This window comes from Amblyomma americanum, chromosome 8, assembly GCF_052857255.1.
Source record: "Amblyomma americanum isolate KBUSLIRL-KWMA chromosome 8, ASM5285725v1, whole genome shotgun sequence".
Taxonomy (NCBI): Eukaryota; Metazoa; Arthropoda; class Arachnida; order Ixodida; family Ixodidae; genus Amblyomma; species Amblyomma americanum.
The window spans coordinates 14,776,257-14,797,714 of record NC_135504.1 but is presented as its reverse complement, the minus strand read 5'-3'; the positions used below and the strand labels follow the sequence as shown (position 1 = coordinate 14,797,714).

The window sequence follows — 21,458 nt, the reverse complement described above, 5'->3', positions numbered from 1 at the left end:
CGCTTCATCCTTGCACCAAAACGTATTTTCATGAATTACACCCCCCAAAGCTCTCCCTGTTAAAACGTGGCTCCATAGGAAGAACATTTTTGTACCTTCTGTTAACTGTCTTCTGTGCAGTAAAGCTGAAATCATTGAACGCTGTTTTATCAACTGCTACGATGCGATCTTGTTTTGAGGTGTGCTGCAAAGGACGCTAAAAAGGGAGTTTGTTTTAAATTCCTACAGTCTAGGTTATCATGTGGCCACTCAACGTGGTTGCGATCCCTAAGACATGCTTTTTCTCAGTGGACTTCACAGCCTGTGAAGAACGCGCACGTCAGACCGCAACACTGAACCTCTCGCTCAACCTCTTGCTTAACCCAGGGACCATTTCAGCCGAATGATACTACAGCTCAGGGACATTTTTGGTAATAGAGACTTTCTACCAGAGTGGTTTCCGCTGTTGATGCGGTGTCCATATTTGTCGCACTTGTAGCTTTGTTGTTGTCTGTCAAGTTAGTGCAGTGCCGTCACTAGCTGCGTGCTCTGTAAATAATATGTATATATCCCCTTATGTGCATTTATATCCACGTAACCACGTTGTAACAAAAATCGTTGGAGCATATGCGTTGCCTGCCTACCTGGAACGCAGAGAGCATTGGTGCGAACCGCAGTGCTGTTGAATTTTTCTTTTGATCTGAAAATTATGCCGATGTTTTCGTGACGTTTCTGAGGACTTCCTGTCAATCCTATGTCACGACGACGGCTTTTAAACCGGGCGAGCTGTACACACTATCACGTAAAATAAGAAACTACGAAAAATAGCACGTAGAGGCATTTCTGGTACTGCTTTATTGTTAATTTCAGAATTATTGCTCAGCATGAAAACGCTCTAACCGTGAAGAAGAGGTGGCCCTCCGAATATGAAAAATGCAAAAAAGTGGTGTGTTTGCTCGCGATATATTTACAGCAAAAGGGTTGTGACCTGTCCGAGTTGACGCCGTCGCAGTCACTTTGACTAATGTGAATGGCCAAAACCTTTTCGTCCTCTGAGGCCTTTCACGCTTTTCTTCAGAAAAGACGCATAAAAGAACGCCCAAAGTAATGAACCGTTAGAATTTATCTAACATCGGCTTCCTTTTCACGCTTTATAGCTGCCTATAGAAATAATTTACGTACCTTCTGCGCTTTTAAGATCTGAACAGGTTAGGTGATTGTAAAACAACAACTAGAGAATAGGAGACGCTGGTTGAAAGAGACGCAGGAATTTGGTTGTGAATCGATATTCATCGAAATCTCATGCGTTCTTTGAATTTAATAAAAAATTTCTCCTTAAACTTTAGTCCAGCTGAACTTACACTTAAATTTTAAAAACAAAACAATTTCATCAGACCTCAATATCAAAAATCATATAATTTACCGCTACCACGTTTTACGGCAATCATATAAGCACAGCATGAAGGAAACAGGTCTGCGAGAAATAATTGTACGTTCTTATGCATAACGGGGCACAATAACTGTCCATATTTGGAGGTCTATACAAGAGGTTTGCACCTGCACGGAGATTCAAGTTTTGAAATGTTTTAGAAATGACGGGGTAGAAACCTCAGACATGCGGCATGCGCGATTATTCAATGTGTACAAAATTTAGGAGCAGGACACGTCGCTATGGTCAGCCATAAATATTTCTTCGAATGAAGGCAAGGGCAAAATTATTTCGCTATGATGAGAGATCAAACCTTGTACTTCTGTTTTATCTCGTTTCACTGTGGGCTCTTTTTACACAATTGATTTCCCATAAAACGTGCAAAAAGAGAAGTATATCTTGTCAGAGTTCCTGTGGCCACACATCTATGTGTAAATTAGACCATATTCTAGATTATACACGGTAGCCATGTCTGCACTTTTGGGAGCCTTTCTAAACAAGCACTATCGTGAATGTAAATATCTCCTGAACATAATTAGAGCAGAAAGAGATAATTGCAGATTTTTTTGCCAAATTGGCGCGCACAGGGGTACGCATTCTTTTTCCTGACCGCTGTGTAATGCCGATTTCACAGGCTTAGGCATGTTTAAAAAAGGAAGTGGTTTTATGAATTCGTTTCAAAATAGGCCCACTGTGAGAAAGCCTGTAAGCCAGAACATATTCTTACCACCTGCTCGTGGCTTCAGCTGTATGGTTGTCCCCTGTTTTCTTTTTCTCACCTCAAACTGTATTTTTTGTCTTCTGCAATGAACAATAAAAACAACCTGTAAAGTTACAAGAGCCCAATGAATGCTTCAAAGCATTGTTTTCTCCTGGTAGCGTTACTAAACTCACGCGTTTAATCGATATAACGCTCTGTAACTGCTCCTCAATGAGGCGATTGTTTTAGGAAAAATTTCGATGCCGCATGACAAAATTCTTAAGCGCAAGCGGATGTGAATGCTTCTGATTTTATTATGTTATATCGGCGATATTAACGAACACTCACGGTTTTATAACACCGCACAGTTTATACCCACTAAACTCGAATCAACCCTTATGGGAATAAATGAGATCTCTTCAAGCGTTCTCCCTAATTGACGCACGATGGCCTCCACCTTCTCTGAAGTACTTTTTTACCTCACAGTACAGATTATTTATGGCAGGCACCGGGAAAGCCAGTTTTCACCGCCAGAAATAGGCATTTTTGCGGTTAGCAGCAGGAGTTGATTTTTACAGCGAAAATTAGATTTTCACAGTTTGTATTGCTGCAGATATCGAAGATACAGACTTTACACACGGAACATTCAGTGTTCTTTGCGGTTGTCAGTGGCAGCCGACTTTCTATGCAAAAATTACGCTATTTTGATCAACAATGGCAGATTATAACCAGGATGTTTGCCATTCAAATCGGGTCTTCGACGATGTCCGCTGACGGCCTGCTATCAAACTTTGTTCTCAACAGTTAATTACCGATGCAATAGAACCTAAAAGGTGCAGTATGCTCAATAGCGTCTCTTATACCTCCACCCGTTGTAATAGCTTTCTTTACGTATCGATTCTACATGTTATGTAACAATTAGGATTGTTTATTGTAATATTTTTGCATTTTTATGGAGATGTGTAAAAAAGTTGTGCGTTGTGTAGCACTCGCGGGTTGAAAATATCTCGCCAGTACCATTCCCATTTAGTTAGTGTGTTCTCATAATCGCAGTATAAGGGCAAAAGATCCAAATTAGAGGCGCACATAAATACAAGTAGATTGTTTATGTGTACAGGTATCATTTCCCTTCCTTTTAAGCTAGTCATAACCATGCCTCACACGAGCAGGTACCACCACTCACACGAAAGGTTCACACTGCCTAAGTACGCGTTTGCAGTCTCAGACACAATGCCTTTTCTATTCATATATATCTTTTTACTCTATCTTTAGATGCAATCGCCCCATCAACAATATCTCTCATGCACGACCCTGGATGTTTCTTCTCCCAGCTACACCTTTCTCAATTAGGAAAATGCGTCTCTTTATTTTAATGAGTGCCAGAAGTCATATTCCCAGGAGAGAACATCAGAAGTGTACAGACCAAATGAATGGCGGACTGCCTAATAATCTTCGTTGTCATAGGTCAGCAACGTTCATCGGAAGAGGAATGCTTCCCACTTATCTCTGCTAGCCCTCTCCGGCACCAGCTACAACATTGCCACCTCCAATAATTGCCTAATCTCATCTGCCAACCTGACTGTGTATTTCAGGAGTGCAAACTGCTGGGCTAGTTGGTTCATATTGCATAGAAAAGGAACCAGCGAAATCGCCATACCTGGTAGGTTCGCCACACCTGCTTGGTTTTTGTTTTGTCCTGAGCTATATTCCGTCATCCTAATTGCCAATGCATATGCGGTTCTCTCATCTCAAGCCATAGCCGCGTGACTTTCGTTATCGTCATTTCGGTGAGAAGATTACCAATACCTGCTTTCTTGTTTTTTTTTTTGAAGGCTTCCATGATTATTACCCAATTCTATAAGCACCTCTCTTGTTACTGCTTGCACCAATGCCATAATTTCCTGTTACTTACTTAGATATCTGCCTTGAAATAAAATCGCTTATCGGGGCAGAGAGCTTCCTCCATTTATGCTTTGCCCCCCACAGATTATACATGGTTGTCATTATAACTGGGCGTCTCTGCGTAGACGTAGACAACATTCTGCTTGTGCCTTGTACTATATGCCTTATTATGATAGGTACCACTTTGATCAAGGAGAATTTGTGGATATTCCCAGATGTGCAAACACTATTTAAAACCCTATGGTTACTTTAAGCGTGGTTCAGAAGCCGTTATTTGACAATACATGCCTGTGGTTTAACACTTTATATTCTTTATCTGTCCTCCTATCCTCGCTGAGACTTACAATTCTCCGCAAATTACCTACGATTCTCAAAGACTGAAAATGTGGAACTGAGTTAAAGCTACAAAATCTGCATTCACCCGCTTCGAACAAAAACCTCGGGCTTTTTTTTTACTTTTGAAGCAGACTGCTCCTTTGAGGTTGAGGTTGAGGTTTATTTTCCTTCAGAAATGAAAGAGGGAACTGCGACAAAAGGCGGTAAAGCCTGACGAGGTCACAGTTCCCCAAAATAGTTTATACAGCAGTGAGCAACATAGAAATAACAAATAATAACATAATATGATGGTGAACAAAATACATTGCCTCAAACGACAGTATCAGCGTAAAAAAATTACTCTTGATACATAGACAGTGCACCATAAATCAAATCAAAGGCAGTGTATAAACATGGCATTAGGTCAGTAAATAAAACACACACACAAACAGCTTGACATGAAAATAAGAGATGCTACGCTAAGTAAAAACTGAAATTATATTGAGTCATTGCTGATTAGTTGCCATTTGATGTAGGTTTTAAATGTTTTCTTAGGGAGATCTTTCTGAATACCTCCTGTAAAGAGGCTGGATAACATTCGAAAAATCGTCTCTCTCGGCCTGACGCCCGTCCTCAATTTAATTTATTGCTGTGTTTATGTAGGATTTTTACGGTTTTGCAGCCATTATAGATATGTTCCTGATTCTTTAAAAAGGCCTTTCTGCACCCTAATTCCGCAATTCCAGGATGAATCCTGAGGTTTTGGCTAATCAAATGTTTCCTCGTAATCAATGAAGGCAACATCAAAGGGGCGCTTATATTTTGAGGATTTCAGTATCCCAAGACGGATAGTGCGAATGTGGTTTATTGTAGAGTGACCTTTACGAAAGCCTGATTGGTCATTTGACTCGACGATCAAGCAGGTTTTCGTAAAAGCTACTCGGCAAGAGTCCATGTTGGGGAAGGCACAAAAGCTACAAGAAAGGCCAGAGATCACGTAAATCACCCCCAACCTTTGCGTCACCGTCGCTGATTCCGAGCATAGCACTTCGCTTCTGCTGATTGTAATGCTAACACGACGCGACGCAAGCATTGAGCATATGGGGACATTGATGCTTGGAGAGCGAAAAAAGTGCCTTGGCGATGATATCTTGTGGCACCCACCGCCGCGAGTGCGAGGGATTCTTTTCGGAAAATGCCCCTGTCAAGGGCCGCCTCAAGGCTGCCTCCCATTGTTTCAATGGCTACACAGAAAGCTACGATTCTTTCGTTGTATTGGTTGGTTTCTTTGTAAGAAGACATTAACGCACATAAAAACAGACCAAACCTCATCTCAGCTTACCACTTGAATACTTGCCTTCTGCAATCTACTTCAACTATTTATTCTGAGACGGCATATGTTGCGTGGTTTTCATTTCTCGACATGTACGGGGCTACGAATGATTCATTCCATGGCAGGAATTTTCTGAGCGCTTGATTAACTTGGACAAGAAAGTAGCAAAATGCATTAAAAATGTAATCATCCTATGATTTCCGAACACCTGATAGACAGCTCAGTTCATTGTCATAATTACTTTTTTTTTTCAGTCACCATGAGAACGAGGCATGGCCCACAACTGTGCTAATTTCAAAATTCCATGAGAAACAAAAATAACATGGCATTCAGGGACGACTGGGGTCGTTTTCACAAAGAAAATACCAAATATGTAGGTACAGCCTCCATCAGAAGTCGACAGTCCAAGGGGTTTTGCTTGCGAAGCCTAAGGCTTTCCTGGCTATATATCCTCAGCGACCACAATCTCTCCAAACAAGAATGGCCTCGAGTCTTTAATCCTCCCAAGATTTGAACTGCTAGATGTGCTAGGATGTGCTAAGCTGAACAGCTTAACTGCTAACCCCTTGTGCTGTATATTTTTGACGGTGTCTGTACATTTTTGGCGTCACAGCTACCAGCTGGAGGAATAAGTAATGCGAAAGCGACCGATCGCATGAAAGAAAAGCGGCTGCTCTGATTCGTATTGGAGTAAACCAAAGCCCATTTCATTTAGGAGGTTAGGCGCTCGCATAAATGCATTTCTGTATACTCACGCTTTCGCCATAACGTGCTTTGTTACGCCTTGTCGAATACTGAAAAAGAGAAGCTGTTAAGTAATGAACGTGGGAGAGATATTTCAATGAATCAGCGACATTGGTGAAAATAAATGCATGTATCCAATTTGAACGCAATGAAATACATGATGCCAGTGTACGCTCGGCTTCTTAGATCCTGTTTCACCTGGACCAGTATACTAATTTTATAAGGTGCTTAACGCCTCAGAGCGGCGTATGTTCTGTGAGCAACGTCGTAGCGGAGGCATTCGGGATTAATTTGACCTCTGGGGTTCTTTGGCGTGCACTGACAATAGGCAACCCGCAAAAGTTTTTGCATTTCGCCACCTTTTAAATACGACCGGCGCGGCCAGGCTTTGATCCTGCGACTTCGGTTCCGTATTCGAACGTTTTCTGAACCACCGCGTCATGTCTAAACCTTTGCTAGGGCTACCATATTTTAGTTTACAACGCTGGAGCATACTGGAACCACAGATACTGATAACTGGTGAACATTTTTTAACTCAAGTAAGGAGAGAAATCAGGACGCCTTCGTTGCCATCATTGCAAGCTTATAGAAGGGGTTACCTGGAGACATTTACGCATCTACCAAGACCACATCAGAGTTATCTGCGCTTAGACAATACCTCCGGGCCAAAACAAACTAAATGCTTGTGCTCTCTTAGTGGTTATGTTTTTCAGCCCTTGCTGTTTCGTACCCAGAGTACCGCAATAACGAAGGCAAGCTTGAACAACCAACTAGGCTTATCAGCAGTTTTACTAGAGCTAGTATAAACATCAAATTTTTGGTATTTAACGCATCAATACTGTTTCGCTGACTACGCGTGCTCTATATTAATCTCGTAATCACGGTATATTCTTTCCACTTGTAAGTTAGCAAGCCATTTGAGTGCCGGTGCGGAAAAGTGCAAAGCTATCTCTCGGACATTACTGCTGGCGTTGAGGCAAAAATGATCCTCACTAAAGTTTAATTCATTTTATGCTTCTTCTGTGTACTCTCGCTAATCTTGGCAATGCTTATTTGCTCATCTTGAAAGCCACAGACACGTGTTTTTTATCACTTTGTGGACGACTGGAAATGTCAATATATTTAACTATAAAATTTTTACAACCGCCCGCAACTGGCTGTACGTTGTTCTAGGTTGTCCTAGTCTATTAGCGCGCCTAATCTTGGAATTTCTGCATTATCTTTAAATTAAGCGCGGCGGAAAAGCGGAAATTCCCTATTTCGACGACCACAGAGCGCGCTCGTTGCTATCGCCACCAGCGAGTTGTTCCTTTCTTGTGGGCGCAATTCAGCAAAATAAAGGGCATCTTTCAGAATCCTTTCGCTGTGCCTCTGAGTACTGGACTGCCGTCGTCACAACATGACATCTTGTGGAGCTGCTAGGTTACGGATGTTTTTGTTTCCCTTATCCTTTGGGAGCTGCCAAAGCAGCCTGAGCCGTCTTGCAAAAGCAAACCACGGGAAAGCCACCAAAGCCGTACCAGCCGAAGACGAACTTTGAAGCAGCCGTCGTCACCAGAGGCTCCCACCTGAATACGGGCTACTTCCTTACCGCACGCAAGTAATGAAGAAATCCTGAGCATCTACGTGAACCAAGATTACGACACTATCCGATGCACCAGCTCCGATTTTCGCCTACGTTAAACGGCTCGAGGATACCGAAGGATGCCTGGAGCATTTTGCGCGTATCACTGCATTAAACCATGGGGATGACCACACCAGACATGAGGGACGTTTTCTTCGCTCTGAAAGGTGCAGCCAAGATTTGGTTCGAAAACAAAGAAGCTTTCCTGGCGGCGTCGCCTTCGTTTAAACTGGAGTTCCGCAAGATTTTCACAGGCATAGTCTGGAAAGAAAACGCACCTGGTCATGACAGTGACTGCATACGTAGACAAAATGAAGCCTGTTTTCCGACGTGCTGACACTGAAACGAGAGAGAAGGCAAAGCCTTTTATGCGAGGTCTTAAAGCGGCACTTTTCGCTGGGCTTGACCGCGATCCATCTAAGACCATCGCCGAATTCACCAACGGAGCGGCCATAATTGAGAAAGCCCTGGATGCGCAAGCCCATCGTTACGCTCCCTCGAAGTCGCCTCGGCACACCTATTGGACAGCACAGAAACTGGTAATAACTTGCGGGATGCGATCAGCAACACTGTTCAGGAAGAGCTGCTTCAGGCTTTACTGTGTTCCAACCAGGTTCAAGAAGCGGACCTTGCGTAAATCATCCATGAAGAAGTGCAGCGTGGGCTTTGCTCCCAGTCATCGACGCCTCCACTGGAAGCTCAAATCATGACCTACTTGTCTGGGGTACGTAATCGTCGGTTACAATGAATCCCACTATCTCCTCTTCGACGTGAAGCAGCTGTTCTAGAAGGCCACCCCCTAGCGCCTCCTCCCCCGCCCAAGCCACGAGCGACGCTGAAGCTCCAGTAAATGCGATCCTTGGAAGATTTTCAATAACCGCGTGTTGTGCTTCCATTCTGGCGAGGAGGGCCTAATTCTTCGTCACTGCCTGCAGCGACATATCGATCTCTGTTGTTTTGCTATTGCCTCACCTCGACCACGCCCCAGCTACCGCCCGCAAGAAATCGACGACTACACTTCGTCGAGAGGAGCATATGCCGAACCACCATATACTTTCCCGATCACCGTCAGCGTCGCGCTTCATGTCGCCAGGCCTTTGCTACATAGCGCCAGTGTGAGGAAAGTCGCCAGCCCGTCGAGGGGAAACTAAAGAAAGCCGCATTTGCAAGTGAGATTACTTGCCTACAAAACGTCAAAGATCCTCCATCGACCACGACTCATGACTCCTGCACAGCCTCTAACATGGTGCTACATTCAAAGACGCCTTGCTGAAGAACCAGAACGACGTGCTCCAACAGCGATCACAGCACTCAACAAAGCCCAAACCGACGTAAAAGGACAACTTGCAATAGGAAAAGAACCATCGATCTTGACCTGCCTCTCGACGGCCGTAAATCTACTGCGCTAGTTGACACAGTAGCAAACTATTGTGTGATGAACAGAACATTCGCCGCCCAGCTCAAGAAGGTGACAGCTTCCTGAGACGGTCTGAAAATCCGCATTACTCGAGGCCACCTTATAACTACATCGGGATGATGCACTGCCCGAGTGACTATCAATGAACATAATTATCGTACAGACTTTATATACCGCCACAAGTGTTCCCGAGACCAGATCTTAGGTATGGACTTTTTGATTGAGCATCGAACGGTCATCGATCTCTAGTCTAAGTCCATCACATATTTGTAGGGTGTGGCCATACCTCTGATCTCTCCTGTGGAAGTTAGAACAGCCATCAGTGTAGTCAGGAACAAGGCAGCGTCCCAGCCTGGTCAAGTGTCGTACTATTCTTAGCAGTTGGCGATGCAAAGAACATCGACGGTAGTATCGAGGGGAAGACGCAATCGCTCGCAGACAGAGGGATTGGCATAGCAAGAGGAATCACCCACTTCAGGAATGCTAAGCTGCGGCCGAAAAACTTAAAGAATACCGATATATCAATATTGGCTTGACGATTGCTTTAATAGGCGAGATAATTGACGTCCGAGACGTGTTCATCCTTTCCTATTGATCAACAGAACATTCACATTAAGAAGGTCACTCGTCCAGAGTCGACATAAACCCCTTCCAGCCGCAGAAAAGGCAAGAGCTATCGGCACTGTGCTCTAAATCACAGCGAGTGCTGCTCATCCTACTCAAAGGTTCGACAAACCCCGATAGCCAAACTTCGGCTTATTACTATCGCCAAAATCTCTCTGTGTGTCACCACGAGAGCGTCAAGCAATCCGTGACCAGGTGGAAGAAATTCTTCGCGAATATGTCGTCCAGCCGTCGAAGAGTTCCTCGGAAGCTCTGGATGCTTTGGTGGTAAAGACGTCACAAAGCGTTTCGAGTCGAGGATCGGCGAGCAAACAACATAAGAAAGACGTTTCTCCTTGCCCCGAATCACTGGACCAATCTGAAACGCCAAGAATTTCTCGTCTGTGGATCTGAAAAGCTGGAACTGGCAGATTGAAGTCGGTGAAAGAGACCGAAAAAGCATAGCCTTCGTCACGCCAGACTGATCATACCAGTTCAAAGATGCGCAATTCCGGCATTTCTCTGCAACCGCAAAAATTCAACGTGTAACGAACACGGTGTTGGTAGGTCGCAAGGGACAGACCGGTCTCTTGTATCTAGACGACGACCTTCGGGGAACACCAGCAGAGGCTGAAGTCAGTACTGGACGCATTTATTTCTTCTGTACAGAGCCTGAAGCCCGAGAAGCGCCGTTTCGGCCACGAGGAGCTGCTATTTTTCGGACACATCAACAGCAAGAATGGCACGCGCCCCAACCGCAGAATATACCCGCTGTCGCCCCCACTTCTCGCAGCCTGACGATAACAAAGCCGCCTGCAGATTTCTGGGATTATGTGCACCAAACAGACGCTTTGCCAAAATCTTTTCAGAATCGCAGAACCTCTTACACACGGAACAATAGCAGATTTGCCATTCAAATCGGACGCACAAGCGGAAGCTTTCAAAAAGCCTGATAATCGTTTACATTCCCCTGCAGGCCTTGGGAACTGTAAACAAAACACAGAGGCAGCGTTGCTTTTAGGCGCCGTACTCGTCCAAAAAAATGGTCTAGAAAAAGCATTTGACTACTCTTGTAAGTCCCTGTATTCTCCGATGCTAACTCTTCGACGACCGAGAAAGATTGCCTTGCCATTATCTGAGATACACAGAAATTCTGCCCAAACCTATACAAAAGAAAATTCCAAGTTTTTAGTGATAACACATTGGGCTTCCTTGCCAATTTGAAGGACCACCCCCGCTATCTCGCTGGATGGAGTCTGCGCCTCCAGTATTTCCATATCACGGTCGTCTACTAGTCTGTAAGCAAGCTATTCCCACACAGACTGCCTATCGTGAGCTCCAGTCGAGAAGGCGCCGGAGGCGGACGACGAAGACGCCTCTCAGAACCCATAACTACCGGCAACGTATAGGCCTAGAACTGCAGCATCTCTTGGAATATTTGAAGCCCGGTTTTTATCCCAGGAGCGTTCAAACGTGGATTAGCCTCCACTTTTATTCACAACGTCGTCCTCGTTAAGAAAACCTTTGCATCTATCAAAACCACCTGGCTTCTTGACGTCGATGAGATTCTTTTTTATGATATTCTAGAGAATAAAAATATAGACATGAGCGGACAAGACAGGACAGGAGACGCAAACATATCTATGTCTCCTGTTGTGCCTTGTTCTCGCAGTTCTACCTTTTTATTCAAATAAGCCAACAATACGGCAAGAAATCTCTATAGACTTCAGAAATTGTCCAGCTGGTCATCTCGGCATCACTAGTGTTCTCCCCCGAATCAAGAGAAATAACTGCTGGCGCTGCCTGTTCTCTGCTGTCGCACAGAGCGTCAAGAAGTGACGGGACTGCCAACGTAGTAAAACTCCATCAACAGGAAAAGCAAGATTCGCAATGCCATTTAATACTAACCAGACCTTTAAAGGCGATCCGCATGAGCCTACTTGTCCCTTTCCCCACGCGGGCATCCGCTAAAAAATGAATAATAGTAGCAACCGACTTCGTTGAAAACATCTTTCTTAGCTACGATGCCCCCGAAGGAGCTTCATTTGCTGCCGATCTCACCCAAGAAATTCTCCAGCATAGCAAAACGAGTCACCGGAAGACGACTCCGCGTCACCCGAAAACTAAGTGGCTAATTGAGCGCTTAAATAAGACCATCGCCGGCGTGCTTGCCACGTATTTCGACAGGGAACACAAGAACTGGATCGTTATCCTTTCACGAGCCGTCTTCGCCTAGAACATCGCAGTGCAGGAGACCACCCAGAAGACTCCTTTCAGCTTTTTCACTGCAGGACGACATCGACTGATCTCGACGCCATGCTGCAAAACGCCAACGATGATGACAATCTCGACGTCGCCGCTAATCTCCAGCGCTCAGAAGCCCGACAGCTTGACAGTTTACGTATCAATAACAGCGCACTTACGCCCAACGCTACAACCCACGACACTTACGCCCAACGCCACAACCTACGTCAACGCCACTGAGTGTACGGGTGTGGACCCCCATTCGCCTTCGCGGACTGAGTGAGTAGTTTTTGCACCGTTAATTCGGCCCGTACAAGTAAATTCGTTGAAGAGGAGATCTTGACTATTGAGTATTTATAGAGCGGAACCTCAGCATAGATCTCAGCGGCATCATGCCTGCAGATGTTGTGCATATTTTGGGCCAAAGCTTTATTATGCGCTCTATTAGAGGCCTGTGTTTGCATAATCAGTTTTACATTTTCGCATTCTCAGTACTTATTTTCTCAATTTTTTTATTAGTCGTAAAGCAAAATATCGGGCGATTGCTTCTTTAAAGCAGGGTAATGCCGCTAGTCTTTGTTACGCTTATTTGTTCAAGTTCAAATAAACTGGCATGTGGTATTAAAACTCTGTTTCCGATTGGAGATGCTACCACACTTATCTGGATTGTTTGCAGCCGCGTGCGATTCGATCTGCGTTGTTCTGTGCGGTCGTAGACAATACAGCGCCTTCTCTCGAAAGTTCTGCGTCAGCTTTATATTGAGCGCTCCCGAAAGCAGGGGCCATTCCGCACTTCGGCGAGCGCCAAGAATGCTTGTTGCTATCAACGCCGCCGAGTTGTCCCTTTTTTTTTTTTTGGGTGCAACTCAGGCCAAGGTAGAGTTTATTTCAGATGCCTTTGGGTACGCCTTTTAGTGCAGTACTGCCGTCAACATAACATGACAACATGCGTATTCGTTGGTGCACATTGCAGGTCCTAGCCTCACCCTGCGGGGCGCGAAGGACACGTGACAACTTCGGGAACACACACCCGCGGATGAATCAGACGCACTCATTTTGGAAGAACATTTCTCCGAATAATATGCCTTCAGGCAGTATATACAGGCAGAATAAAGAATCCCGCCGAGCCGTAGTCGGAGCCGCGAACATCTGTGTAGCTTCCTCGTTAAAGAAGGAAGACAGATAACCAATATGAGCGGTGAGCGCCAAGTATCCGAAAGACGCGGCCTAGACTGATTCAAATAACGCTCCACTCCGAGAACCGTGTATAGCGTGTCTGAAACTGTGGTAGGCCGTCCTTGCAAGCAATTCACGCTTAGAGCTGCCCTCGACAACGAGGTAGAAGTTACTATGTTGTGATACCACCGTTGAGGTACTGAAATACGAAGAAAGAAATTGGGCGTTGAAGGAGGGTTGCTACAGGCCAATTTTCTGCTTCTAATCGCAGCCTACCAATGACGACTATGGCTGTCCCAAAACACTTCAGGCGAAAGAACTGCCAGAACCACAGACGAAATGTTTGAACTGAGGCCATTGCAGACGCGACAGTGTTAGCGGTACATCTTGTTTCGGCACTGGTTACCTGCTTGCCGCCTTGAGCGAATATTTCAAGCAGCCAGACAGCCAAGCATATAGGCTGTAGCGGTACCTCAAATGAGCCTGGAATCTTACACCGCGCAAATATCTCTTTCAAGAAGAAGCACATAATAATGAGAAACCGGCTCCCGCTTTTACGGAGAGCACGTACATCGCTTCCTATTGCGCACAGTGCGCGGCTGTAGCCTTTCAGGCCACGTACGCACTGCAAGCGGTGGTCATGTTGTGCAGTGAGGTTTCGGGTGCTGGTTTGAGTCTGCAGCCGCGATTAGCCTTACACTGGCCGGCTGGCCATTTACCCGCCTGGTTGATGAGCTCCAAGTCGCACTTCATCATTTCTCATGGGCTGAGTTGCGTGTTCGACTCACCAATGATAAGGCCTCCAGCGTGAGTCGACCGGAGCTGGAGCGCCTAGCTGGGCATACAAGATGCGACAGAAAAAAAGGAAATACACAGGTAGCGGCGTTTATATTAGGACACTGCAAGCAACTTGCATGGAGCGTGGTTGTGGGCTTGACAGAGAAGGGAATGCAGAATGCATCCAGAATCCAGCCAATGGCACACGGGGAAGAGAAGCTAGCGAACAAAAAAAAAAAGAGCGCTAAAAAGCCCTATATTTGTGTACAGGACGTTCACCACCTGTAAAGCGCCGTTACGCCCACTTGTTGTACCGATCTTCGATATAGAAATGGTTTGGTAGCCCGATTGCACTGTTGCAAAAGCACAAGGTTGTTCGTCGAAAAGGCGGATACTCGTCAACCGCAAGAAGTGTGAAGCAGATACCGTGAAGAGCTCTGTAAGCCTTAGAATTAGCTATAACATCTTTTTGCTTTGAACGTTTCTCTGAGTGCACTGTACGTCTGACAAACGTTATAGAAAATTAATTGAAGTGATCGCATTGCTAATTTAATTCATCTGATCAGAACTTGTGGACCCATGTCCAACATTCTGTAAACAAAATTTGAATATTAGAAAAGTGTAAGGTACTGTTTTAGAAATATTGAAGGTAATGATTCATTCCTCCGATGTGTAGCAAAATGTTCCTTTTAAAGGTTTTCCATTACTCGGTTGGAGCAGTTAAGACTGCCTGAGAAACCCAATTTGAATTTCTTTTGGCGAAAGCAAGAAATAAAGCAAAAAAAACACAAGCCTCTTGGTGACAGATCAGCCACTATACTGATCGTTATAGTGAAATCTGACAATATATGAAAACACTGCACTCAAACTTTTCTCGTTCAAAAACTCTTTTGTCTAGAATTGTTGGGTAAGTGAAGCCTTGCGCAACGCTGCTCATGACAGCTGACTTATTGCTTCTATTATTCTTTTTTTTTGCTGCTTTGTAATGCTGTCAGATCACTCAACAAAATTGCAGTAATATAATTCTACACTGAGTGGAAACGAGTCTGCATAAGCTAAGTCAGTATCCATTCTAGAAAGCGGTCTCTTGTTGAAAAAAGGTTTAAAATAACTAGTTAAAAGCGCGAATTTCTGCCATTTGATTTGTGTTCGAGCACCATATGCAGCTATACGGGAAAGTGCGACAAGTCTATCGTTTAAAACAATATACATCGTATACCAATTTCCTTCTACCCGAACTATATGCTATCCGCCAAACAAATGGAAAACGCGTCACAGCTGGAACCACAGCTCTTTCAAGCGCCCAGTCTGCGATGAGAACCTTTGCCCCCTTATGTCTAATAAAAATAACACAAAATGATTTTCTATACGAAAACATTTTCTAATTAATGCTTTCTTTTTCCTACAGTAATAATTGACATCGAATATAAATTTGCAGTAATTAAGCAGTACTCACACTATCTCCGTGTTCGCGTAGCAGTACACCCAACGAAGCGCTCCATCTGTCTTATTTTCAATAAAACTCGACTTCAGGCATTGGCAGATCGTGCCCATCCATGTCCATGTAGAGATATATATTAAATCGAGGTCAAGGGGACTTTGAATTACCTATATAAGAAGAAAACGCACGACCGATTTATTCGCAGAAGAAAAAATGCCTGCCGTGCATGTTGCAAAATGACAAGCCATTGTCGAGTAAATACAGAAGCAAAACATTCCTGATTACCAGGCAGGCCTTTTTTGACGCCTTCGTCACTGAAAGAGCACGCCCAGTTTTGTTATTAGGGAACTGGGATTAAAAATAACGATAATGAACCAACATTGATAAAAGTAACAAAAGCACGTAGAGACGGAGCCACTTTTCAGCAAAGCAGAACGCATCATACATTTTTGTAGGCTGTTTGTGATCGATTCTGATATGCTTATGTTTTCTAACCATCAAAATAGAGATTGCTATTCAGTTTGGTCACATTTGTGATATACGAAGTGACGGGCTTGGGTCATGAGCAAATATGTAAGCGAACTTAATCAGCAGTACTGAGCATGTCTAAGCTTTTACTGCTGACGCAATCAGTCGATTGGTCATGATCGCATAAGAACTTTTCTCCGTTATACCGCCGTGATTGCTGAAGCGGTTCAACAATGTTGTGTCATGCACGGCTTCAAAAAACACAGAAAAGTATGGTCCAACACAAATTGGTGGCCACGTTGGCCAGAAATGATTTGCAGTGCAGCAGTGCAACGGCGCGAGGCCAAAGGAAGATCAGGACAGCAAGCTGCCGGGCTAGTTGGTGATGCATGTTGTTTACTAGGAAGCGCAAAAAATGGACCAGGGACGGAATAGGGGACACAAAAACACGCTTGTGAACGTGTTTTTGCGTCCCCTACTCTGAACGTGTTTTTGTGTCCCCTACTCCGTCCCTGGTCCATTTTTTGCGCTTCCTAGTAAACAACAGCCAAAAGAAAGAGAAGGGGCGAGACACAGCGCTCCCAAGCAATGCTGGCACCTCGGCGGGAAGACGCTGCTTTTGAATGCAGAAACCAAGCATTCGTGATTTTCACGAAGCGTTGGAGATGACAGGAATGAATCGAGACATTTCAAAGACACAAGAGGAAGAAATAGAGCCGTCATGCGTGGCGAACCTGTTGCTCGGCGCATGAGCAACAACGGCTCCGGCTCGGCCCGGTGACCTTGATTTTACATGGCGGAGTGAAGATATTGCTTCTAAACAGAAGGTTTGCCAGATTCACGGTATCGTCCCGCCTTTTGTACCTGCTCATCCACTTGCAACTGACGAGCCAGTGGTCAGCGACTTCCCCTCCTTTGCCCAGGAACGTTCCGCAGTTGTGGGTAGTGTTCCCCTGTCATCGCTGCAGCTACAGTGTCTGGCAGGTGTCCTTGACCCATCTTCAATGCCTAGGGTAGTAGCCCTTTCAGCTTTCACCCTTGGCGAAGATTAGGGAGGTCTGCTAGGGATTTTCCAAGCAGCTCCGAGCAACTCGTTTGCTTGATTTATTGACATATGTAACAAGCTGATGACGCAAATATAACTCGCGAAGTTCGATCTTGCTGTTTTTATTTTGGATATGGTATCGGCACATACTCATGAAGAGACTGCCCGTAAAGAAAAGATTTTACAGTCTAATTTTTGTGAAATTTTGGCAAACGAAATCTAATACCGTGCCAAACACCATGCAATGGTTTTTAATAGGTGAGGCAATGACTCAATTATAAACACTCTTATATAACTCTATACTCGCGTCAATATGTCAGCAGCTCCAATGCCATGACCCAGTATAAAAAGTGAATTCCTGTTAAAAATTGCAAAATGTACCTGCCAGCTGCACGGCGAGCTGGTGCGAAGTACATAAATGGTTCCATCGTACAGCTATATGTTGTCATTTTCGATAACAAAATTTCTTTTTTTAACAAAGGGAGCTTAAATAGAGAAGAACAGGGTACTTCAATATTGCCTGGTGAACACTGTCAGCCCAGTTTCGACCGTGGATAGCGATATCGAATGCACGTGGTGGCAGACCGAATAAGATACCGAGCTGAATAAAATTTCCTCTGTTTTCAGAGGCTGAACATTGCTTAAATTAATATGGAGCAGGTGCATTGAGAGAGGTTGAATGTACAGGTCATTGTTACCTTTAGTCCCAATCTCCACTCGCTATGACGAGGAAATAAAGTTCATTCATTCATTCACTGTGACATCTGAGCCAGCACACAATTAAACGTCGGTTTGAAGGCACTGCAGTACACGTAAGAGTGCCCATGCTGAAATTCTTCATGACCGTTTTATTGCGCGGTTAAATGTAAATTTTCGACTCTTTTCGAATTCTTTTTTTTCAACGTAACAGATTAGTAAATATTTGTGATCACATTGGCTGGTAAATTTGTTATTACCTGAGAGAGTCGAATGCGGAGGTCAGCCTAGAAAATATTTTTCACGGCTGCGGCGCATGTCACAGGACGAGGATAAATTAATATCAAGGATAGAGTACTTTGTATGGTGATGGATGCAACCCCTCTTGATAACGAAGATTGTGGCCAGTATGGTGGACTTCGAGTGTGCGCAGGCTGGCGCAATTCTCGGCTCTTCAGCAAATGTTTGATTAATTTTGTATCCCAGCGAAAGAAGCATCAATTCCGGTGAACGTTTTCAGAAAGTGTATGTAGGCTCTACAAGTGATGGCTGAGTAATATGGGTATAATAAGAACACGAGATTTGACTTCATGCCTTCACAGCACACCGTGGGTCGCTAACAACACAGTGCAGCTCCGGGATTCATCGGTTGCGATCAGCGCTTAACCGTACGCTGAAAATTCCGCCATCTTAACTATATTTGGAACAACCCCTTATTACAACGTCGACATTAGTTACAGTTTCTGGGGCGCACAGTGAGTTGCCTGATACGTTGCAGTAATGTTAGACCGCTTAACTTGTGATAGTGCGGCACACTACGCATCTGTGATATAGAGCCATACTAGTTGAACGTTATGCACGTGTGCTGTATATCAGCTCAAACGTGACGGCAAATATTTGCGTATTGTGCTTTTATGTCTGCCCTTTTTCTACTGGGCGATGTAAGATAGATATCTACTTACCTGTAAAGTGTAATTATAAACGTTTTCTTTCTGAATTATAGCATTCTGCCGGTTTCTTTCGTTCTCCTCAATAACAGAATCTGCATGAAGGTGAGATAATTGTAATATTTTATTATTCAAGCTACTCTTTCTTCAATTAGCGACAATATCTGAGAACGTATTTTGTGGTGAGTTCTTTTTTGTTTTTACTTTTTTCCCCTACCTCCAGTGAAGACCAGTTACGTCATAAGGTCTGATAACTAAACAACCGGTGCAGTTTCCGCCCTCGATTGGACCTCGATGGCCCTACCGACCGAGGCTATGAACACAGAATAAAAAAGGCGGAAAAAGTCATTATAAAATACACTCTCTGTAAACCATTTATCCTGAATAAAAAATAAGTAATTTGCGACAATCAGCAGCCATTTATAGTAATGTGTAATGGTCACAAGTACTAAAGGCGGTTTTATACGAACTGTAACTGGTAAAAAGTTAGGAAATGCATTACATAAGAAAACATCAGTGATAATAAAAATAATTCCTCTAATCGCACCATTTTTTTTCAGTCCAGCTTGCATGTCGCTTTCGATCACAATCACAATTATAGTGGCCAGAAAAGTTACCACATTTGTCCACGTGCACTCAGGGAAGCTCGCGCAAGTGCACCTTACCAGTGGAGACGTTTAATTCTGCTCCCATATTTCATATTTATTCAGCTTAGAAGGTGACGCAGACTTACCCTGCATAGAGCATTTTTCTAGTCCAGTGAGCAGTCATTCCTACACTGCGTCTTCCGCCCAAGCACGGCAGTAACCGATACGACTGTCCTGCCAGACTCTGCCACGCTTGTCAGACAAGCTATCACATCCCGTTTTGAAGTTACGCTTTGATGAGAGAGAATTCAGACTTAGAGGTAAAACATGTCGTTGCTAAACGGACAACGTTTACCCCCAGTATCATCACCGCCAACGCTACCGTAGAGTATGAAATAATCTGCGAAAAGTAGCCAGTCAACTAGGTTTGTTTCGTCGCCGCATAGTCGAACCCTAATGGCTTTTGTAAATCTGTGTTAAGCAGAACTTTGATCATCAACTTTCGAGACCTTTTGGCCTCTAGTGATGTCGTAAGCCATATTCCAATACAGGTGCAAGAAGCAGAGTCATTTGCCTGGTTATTTTTGTGAAATGCAGTTCATGCGGACGGTGAAAGGTAGCTATGGTATAAACCAGAAGTGTTAAAACGTCTACAGGTTTAACCACGAATGATTATAAATTTGTACCAATGAAGTCCCCTTTGTTTGAGCTTGCTATTTTTGCTAAGCAAATTGTTTGTCGGGATATTCCTCCTTGCTTCGCTTTTGAAAAATAATGCCTCTAAAATTTCATCCCATTATTTCTTAAAGAGCAGCTCCTGCAACGCTCCCACAGAAAGGGTTAATATTAAAGGGGCCAAGCAGAACCATTTGTTAGCATCCAATGTTTGCCTGGGAATTTTGTACACTGTTGCGTTATGCCGCAAAACATAGCGTTAGATGCGTTAGAATGCGATCTATAGCAATCTTGGCCATTCCTGAAACTGTGCGCATGTCTAGTCACCTTGGTGTCATCGGCCTATCCGAAAAGAAGGTAGGTGCTTCTTCATTCTTTTATTCAGCAGATCGTAACTTTCGGCGAATTAAGTTCAAGTTACTACGTGTTCGCGTCCTATGCCTAAGCCATCCCATGCAAATGCGACATTAAAGTGATTGATCCTGTGCCTTAGTGGTAAGTCCGGTGAAATGCAGCGAAGGCGCTGTAAGTTGTAGCCTCCCTTTTCAGACTCAGCATTTGGTCATGCCTAAGAAATTCAGACTTAAAAACTCCTGCATCACAGAATGTAAAGCTCAGCAACAGAGAAGGGAGATGTGTGAATTATGATGGCTTGATTGGAATATACGAGGTGTTTCAGGAAACCCTGCCGCCAATTTCTTTTAAATAGGCTTTCGTATGAAGACGACTTAAGAAGCACGATAATTTCAGCGTGGGCGGACATCAGAAAACAGGTTATTTATGTTAACAAGGAGGTAAAATATTCCTTTTCTAAAAAAATTTTAGATTCATATGTTACCGTTAGGCACTTGATTGCAGCTTCAGGTTTGTAGATGGCACTTATTAGCAGCCATATTAGTTTTTAACATTTTTGAAAACGCGATGGCTCTCAGTGCTGTACCTCGACAAATTCTCTCCTTCTCGCAGCAAAATAAGGAGGCTTTCGAAAAGGCAGCGCTCTCAGCAACGTCCCCCAGTACTTGTAGCTGGGCTTGCATTTTCAGTTGATGCTGATTCAATCCATGGAGCATGCGTCAAGTGACTTTCTCTCTCTCGTGTGAGTCCGAGCTGCGAGCAGCGCTGAGCGCCACAGCTATAGGCGGAGCAAGGAATGCAGCGCCACGTGGAACTTATGCTACATAGTAACACGGGCTGGGGGCTTTGCTTTGAGCTCGCTTCTTGTGGCGCGATGGCGAAAATTTTTTGCGCCTCATCGCCTTGATATCTCCTTGAATCATTGATATGACTGTCACTGACGGCATGCCCCAAATCTCAAATTGCAAAAAGCGACAAATTGTAATAGTTAAACAAATAATA

The 21,458-nt window shown here is 44.2% G+C and overlaps 1 protein-coding gene across 3 annotated transcripts in view; it reads right to left on the bottom strand.

Annotated features, from left to right (window-relative positions):
- Nucleotides 1–21,458, bottom strand: part of LOC144100077 (uncharacterized) — a 276,109-nt gene that overhangs the window by 196,882 nt on the left and 57,769 nt on the right. The gene's annotated exons all lie outside the window — the stretch shown is intronic.